The 7166-nt window shown below is 28.0% G+C and overlaps 1 non-coding gene across 1 annotated transcript; it reads right to left on the reverse strand.

The window, feature by feature from the left end:
* Positions 1-4612: 4612 nt before the first annotated feature.
* On the reverse strand, positions 4613-4694 carry TRNAS-GCU (transfer RNA serine (anticodon GCU)). Its single transcript has one exon. It is a non-coding gene; the product is annotated as a tRNA-Ser (tRNA).
* Between the last annotated feature and the right edge of the window lie 2472 nt (positions 4695-7166).

The raw sequence follows: 7166 nt of genomic DNA on the forward strand, positions 1-7166 counted from the left end.
TTTTAATAATTATAACAATAGCATGTATTATTCCCTTCGTATATAATTATTTTAACCTTTTGTACTATTTACATACTAACTTTAACTTGATTTTATGATATGATACAAATGACTAATGTTCGTTATGTACTCGTAAAATTTTGGTGGATTAGTCATGTTGTATACTATCATAATATCAACTTTTTTACAAATTTATTTTGTCATCAAATAATTAAAGATATTAAGCAAAAGCTTATTACTTGGATAAGATAACTAAAAGTTGAAAAATTAGATTAAAATTAATTAACATTAATTACACCGATCGATGCATGATTTTGACATGCATTCAGCCCCGTTCCTAGAAATTTATGGGCCTTAGGCATAATGTATCCAGTACTTTATTTAAGAAAATCATGCATGATTAACATTGAAAATATTTTCTTAAGATTAACATGTAAGATTAAAGAAAATATTTTTTAAAGTATCCAGTATTTTCATGTTAATGTAAGATTAACATTGAAAATAATGTATCCATTACTTTCAATGTTAATCTATGGGCCCTATGCATAATCGATGCATGATTTCCTTTTAAAGTATCCAGTACTTTCTTTAAGAAATATTAATAATGTAAGATTAACATTGAAAATATTTCTTAAAGTATCCAGTATTTTCAATGTTAATCTAACGCCTTGGGACAATCGTTAGCTAATTCAAGATATTAAATGGTTAAAATTATGCATCAGTTTGTACTCCTTTGTAGCACACCAACTGATAGTTTGATACTGGATACATAAGGGTATGATTTTTTAATATGAAGGTTTATTTGATTCATGTGCCAAACAAATAATATTGCATGTTTGAAACTTTGCATTGGCTTTTGTTTAATCCATGTACCATCCAAATAACATGGTACTCTGATCCGTATTAATTAACATGTTCGTCTTTGTTTAATTCATATGTCAACTCTATTAACTTATCCTATTCAAGAAAAAGAATAAAAGTAACGAAAATCAATATAGCGTTCCGTTTTTTTTTTCCTTACCCTTTCTTTTTGTTTTTTAAAAAAATTCCCCTTCTCTTTATTACCCTCAATCTAATTCCACCATCTTTCTTATTGATACAACGGACTTGTGCATTGCATGGAGTACAATTATTAAGGATATTAAGATAATATTGAGCATCAAGAGTTTAATAATCAAAAAATTATTACAGTACAACTAATATAACAATTGTATCAAGTCAAAGATAATGGTATTTTCCCCTTCTAGTTTTGGTAAATATCTTTTCTTGATTAACAAAATCTTCATGCTTAGTAATATCCTTGATGCATAAGACAAAGTTTGTTGAGAATCTTGAGATTCAATTAGTAATTCGATGGCAACTAAAAAATGGTAGCCATTGTAACGATTTAATTAATTTTTTTCCTAAAGTACTTATTATAATAACCTCTAATTTGCAATTTTGTTTCTTTATAGTGTTAAATTACTTTTGTTTCGAAAAAAAAAAGTGTTAAATTACTTTATTTTCTTATATTAATTTGGGACACTTCACTTATGTGTATTGTTTAGAAATGTTATGTCTTCATAATTGAGAAAAAAAAGATTAATTTATAAATAAAGTAGGGCCACGAATTACACTTATAGGTGGGAATTGGCCTGTCCAATTGTCCATGGACTTCATAGTAGCCGCAAACTGTACAGTGTGAAACGAAGAATAATGGAAACAAATTAAAGATTAATGATGGCTGTTAGCTTTGTCATTCTAGCTACTCTTGTACATACTTCGCTTCTTCGCAAGACATATCCAATTCCCCTTTAATCACAAGAACATTATAAATGAAACGGGGAAAGGGATTTCGAATGTGGGACATATTGAAAATAAATACTCAATCACACATATATATTTTCTGATAATAATGATCATCTCCTATCTCTAACAACAATAGAGTTTATTGTAATATATATTGAGATAGTTATAGTCTTTAATAATATAGTTATTGACCATACATAGTTTGACTTTTTGAGGGAGAATTAGAGATCCAAATAATTCAATAGTAAACATCCAAGTGGGAGTAGACTTTTGTCAACTTTATTAGGCTATATTTAAATGTGTCCTCTCTCCTCAACCCTAGCCTCCATTGTTAATTTTTAAGGGGCTTCCATCGGATCTTGCTAATGGAAAGTCCCAATCTAAGTTTTTTCTGCCTTTTGTTTGTTTTTAGTTTATAATAATGGTTCCTCCGTTTGAAAGGAACTTGTCTCCCTCGAAAGAAAGGTTTTTCTCTTTCGAAAGACAAGGTTTTTTCGATCTCCTTCAAAAGACAAGGTTTTTAAAACTCATTCGAAAGACAAGGTGTTCTCTGCGCCGCTTGGAATAATATCAGGTTGTGCGAGGCTACGATTGATATTGGTTACTCTGATTCAAGATATAAAATTGTCACAAGAATTTTCATATGTTAAATAATAAGTTAGCTTCTTACAACATTAAGTTTCATACATATATTTGTATCTATATGTATAGCTAACCTAAGGTCCTAAGGCACATTGAATGATATATGGTTGTTTTCTACGGTAGAGGTTAAGTAAAAGCATTTGATATGGAGTAGATTGTTTTTGAGCTTGAGGCGGAACTAAATATTGTATTAATGCCTTAATGGCTTCAAAATCCTTGTTTAAGTTTCTCTTGCGATTCTTTCTTTGTTGTTATGAGCTGTTTAAACTTCTTGTAATCCCTAGTCAATGACGTTATATGAAAGGTAGTTTACCTTAATTTGGAGGCTACTTGCAATTCATTTCATATTCCCAACCTCACTAATTTATTCTAAAAAGTGTAGCACCTTAGCTTGTTGTGGTTACAAACATTATTAAGTCGTCAATAACGAACTTTTATTCTCAATAAGTAAAAATTAGAAAAATTATAACAGTTTTATTAAGATTTCAACTGAATATGTTTTATCATATACATTTTCATCAAAATGGTCAAAAAAAGTGATGTAAATAGTATAAAGTCAAAGTGAGTCAAGTATAAAAAAAAAAAAAAAATAAAAGAAAAAAAAAGAGAAAATATAAGTTTTCCTTTTGGCTTACAAATAATTGTCTCAATAAGGTATTTCGGGAAACAAAGTTGCCCAAGTTTAAAGAACATATAAGATGTGCAAAAGAACAAGTCGTACGTGCAAGTCTCAACCTTTGCTATATAAATGTCATACACTCATACTAGTAATTTGACTCCGTATTAGCTAACCAAAAGATTTGTCAAAATGATAGTTCCATCCTTAAAGTAGCAAATAAATAATTGCATGGGGTCAGATCATAAAGGATATATACATAACGTTACATTTATAGTACAAATACATCCTTCTACCATTGTGTAATGTTTTATTTGTGTAAATTAGATTAAAGTTGTTAAAAACGTCACCATTGTATACAAAAGCAATTAAAAACATGTAAAGTTGAGCAATTATTTTGATAGATATTGAAGAGATGTATGGAAGAAAGGAAATTATTCAACTCTATTGCTTGTGTAATCTGTACACTCCAATTATCTGCATCAATAATATAAACGTATATGTACTATTGTACTATATACACATATAAATGAGGGAAAGTCAATTTAATGTTAGATTCTCTAACGACGTGTATGTTCTTGTTGTGTCAACTTTGTTGAGAGTTATGGCAACCCATGCAAGGCAAAGCACGCATGGGTTTGTAATTGTAACCAACTCGTTGAGTATAGGATTAATTTGTCCAAATCTTGATTAATGGTACTACTAGCTTTCCTTCAAAAAAAAAAAAAAAAAAAAAGGATTACTTACGAGTTTGTTGTTGATGTCTTGTTGATAACTCCGCGAATACAAGATCTATCATAACTTGCCATTACAAACAAAAAAAAAGAAAAAAAAGGTTTACAAAATCTACTTTCTCCATCTTATCGAGACTTATTATTTAGGTAAAGAAAATAAAATCATAAAACGAACGTTGTTGTGAATAATAATAATAATAATAATAATAATAATAATAATAATAATAATATTTCGTAATATTGAGGGTAAAACCATAACTAGCTCTTAGAAAAGGCAATAATTTTGCTTACACCTTTTCAAAAAAAAAAAAAAAATAAATAAAAAAATGCATGGCAACATTTTGACATTAACGCTGCCTAAATTGAGTACTTTATGTCCCAAATTATACAAGTATTAGAGCATGTTCACATTTACTGAATTGAGCTGAACTGAACTGAAGTGAACTAATTAGAGCTGAATTGAACTGAACTGAACTGAACTGAGCTGGAATGAACATTTTATGAAAGAAGGAAATTAGGAGCTGAACTGAACTGAAATTAAGTAAATATGAACAGACCTTAAGTAAAAAATATATATATAATTTAATATTATGAATTACAATGAGACATATAAATATTATAAGTTCTCACACGACTAAATACTTTCAAACATAAAATGCCCTTAAAAAAACATAAAATAAAATTACTTCTACGTAAGTCAATAAATTTTTTAATGATCATTGCATATTAGACATAGATCTTTTTGAGCTAATGCTGAGGTAAAAACTAAAATCTGTCAATGCATGGTCGCATGGAGTGTATTGTGGAAAATCTGCTTCGTCAATTTAAAAAACGTCGCCTGAGAGATTCGAACTCTCGCGGGGAAACCCCATGTACTTAGCAGGCACACGCCTTAACCACTCGGCCAAAGCGACTTGATGATGATCACTATCATAACATTTACTGAAAGAGGGTAAGAATTCTCCTTTTTTAGTTGATTTTATTTATTTATTTATTTTAAGGTAAAAAAACAAAGGAAAAAACATTATTTTAAAGAAGTTGATAGATTGTATCGAGTATTACTGTAACATTCGTATTCTACTCTATATAATTATGATTATCATTTAGGTTGTATGAGTTACATATCTCTCATGAAGTTGCATATAAAATGAGATTAATTAATTTTAATTTAATACAATAGTTAAATGTACGTAGATTTAATGATATTTGATGAGTCAAAATCTCGTCTCTCTTGTCTCCTTCTCTTATCTAGTTATCTCCCATCTCTCTCTCTCTCTATAGCGCTCTCTCTCTCTCTCTCTCATATCCTCATCTTTCAATTCCCTTCTCCTTCGTCTCCCTTTTCACTTACTTATTCATCTCTCTTCGCTCAGCTCTAACTTATATGCTTCATCTGTTTTTTTAGTTGACACGTATTGACTTTTGATACTAATATTTAAAAATTTTATTTTAACTAACTTTTGTAATTTATAGGTACATTAAAACATATTTATTTGGAATTTTTGTTTAAATAGTCTCAATATATTACCTTTGTTCCAAATTATATGATGACATGTATATATAGACTTTTGACTTATTACTGTTAAGCTTTGTTTTAACAAACATTTGTGATTTATATAGACTAGGGCAGCTAATGCGCGCGCATAGCTAGTCATATCTAGTTACTCTTTCGGCTTGGTCTTAAAATCACAAATTTAGTTATTGGCAAAATTAATGACAAAAAAATATGTACACAACTATGTTTATGAGTATAAATATCCAAGACAATTAACATTAATTCATGAAAGCAAATAAGTACTTAATTAAATATTTCAGAGGGTATAATTGTCCAAACACTATTCATTAAAAAAACTTATACATATTAATGAGGGTATATATGTAAATGCACATTTTAAAGGGTATAATTGGCATTACACTATTCATAAGAGTAATTTTCTACTTTTTATAAGGTAGGGATATACTACCTCCGTTACAAGTTATGTGCAACGATTTGACATAAAGCAGAGAGGGAAAATGTCTAATCGTTGCACATAACCTGTAACGAAGGTAGTATAAAACATAGTGATTATGCAGATCATGTTAAATTTTATTTCAATGTATGGGTACTTAATTAAAATTCAATTACAATAGTATAATTCTAAATATTTTTGATTGAATTTTGCAGTGGCAAACGTGTCATATAATTTGATTAAAGGAATTATATTTTATTAATATAAACTTTTATAATTTTTAATTATTGCTAATTAGTGATATTAATTGTCAAAGTTGTGCATTGACAAACGTTTTATACGTTGTATCTAAATTTTTTTTGTTTTTGTTTTTTTGTTGGATTTTTTTTTTATTTTGTATTTGTTTTATGTCATTTTGTTTTCATTATCATGTTTTTTTTTTGTTTTTTTTTTTTTTTTTTTGTTTTGTTATTTTTATATTCCCTCAATTCTATAATATTGTATCTACTTCAATTTACGCAATTTTTAAGACCATATCTTCAAGTACTTTAACTATTAATATCTTTAATTTTGCATTAACTTAAATTTTATAAAAATTGTTACTATAAACATCAAAATGTATCCAACAATGTACCTAACTATTTTTTATATATGTATATTAATTTGCATTATACGATAGGATTGAGGGGTGGCCTTGTATAGGTGCAAAAATCAAGCATTCAATAACTAAGGTCATGTTTAGTTCACCTTCGGATCAAATTAAAAAAATAAGTTCTGAAATACTTTAGCTTTATCATTTTATATATGTGTAGTTTTTTATCGTGAAATATATTCAATTTTATAATTAAAAATTCTATAATTACATATTAATATAACAAGATACTTGATAACCCTTTGTGTGTATTCGATTGTGCTCTTCGTTTTCCGTGATAGATTCTCCATGAGTATTATTGCATAAGATTTATTCATCAAAATTTGATTCTTTATGTTTAATGAACGAACTATTTCTTATGTAAAATTTATTTAGTTAGTAATGTCAGGCTGATGATGGCCAAACGAATGATAAAAAATAGTCCACTATGTCGGGCTAGCAAAAGGTTTTTGGCCATTCCTAGAAATGGTTAACCTAAAACCCATACATTAGATATGGTTTCCCAAATCGGGTAAAAAATAAAACTAAAAAGTAATAAAATTCTTCTCTATGGTAAGTTTAATAAAAATAACTTTGTTCCGAATTTTTATTTACAAAGTCCGCCTAAAATCGGGCTGAACCCATCATGATCACTTCTACTCCATATATAGATATACAAGTATTATTTCTGTGTTCATACCATTATCTTTATAATTATTGTGTTATTTTTAATAGATAAGATACTTGATTTTTTTTAAACAGAGTTAATTTCGACAATAAAAAAAAAGTAATAATTAATTATGTGC

Source organism: Chenopodium album, chromosome 21 (genome assembly GCF_948465745.1).
Source record: "Chenopodium album chromosome 21, dcCheAlbu1.1, whole genome shotgun sequence".
NCBI lineage: Eukaryota > Viridiplantae > Streptophyta > Magnoliopsida > Caryophyllales > Amaranthaceae > Chenopodium > Chenopodium album.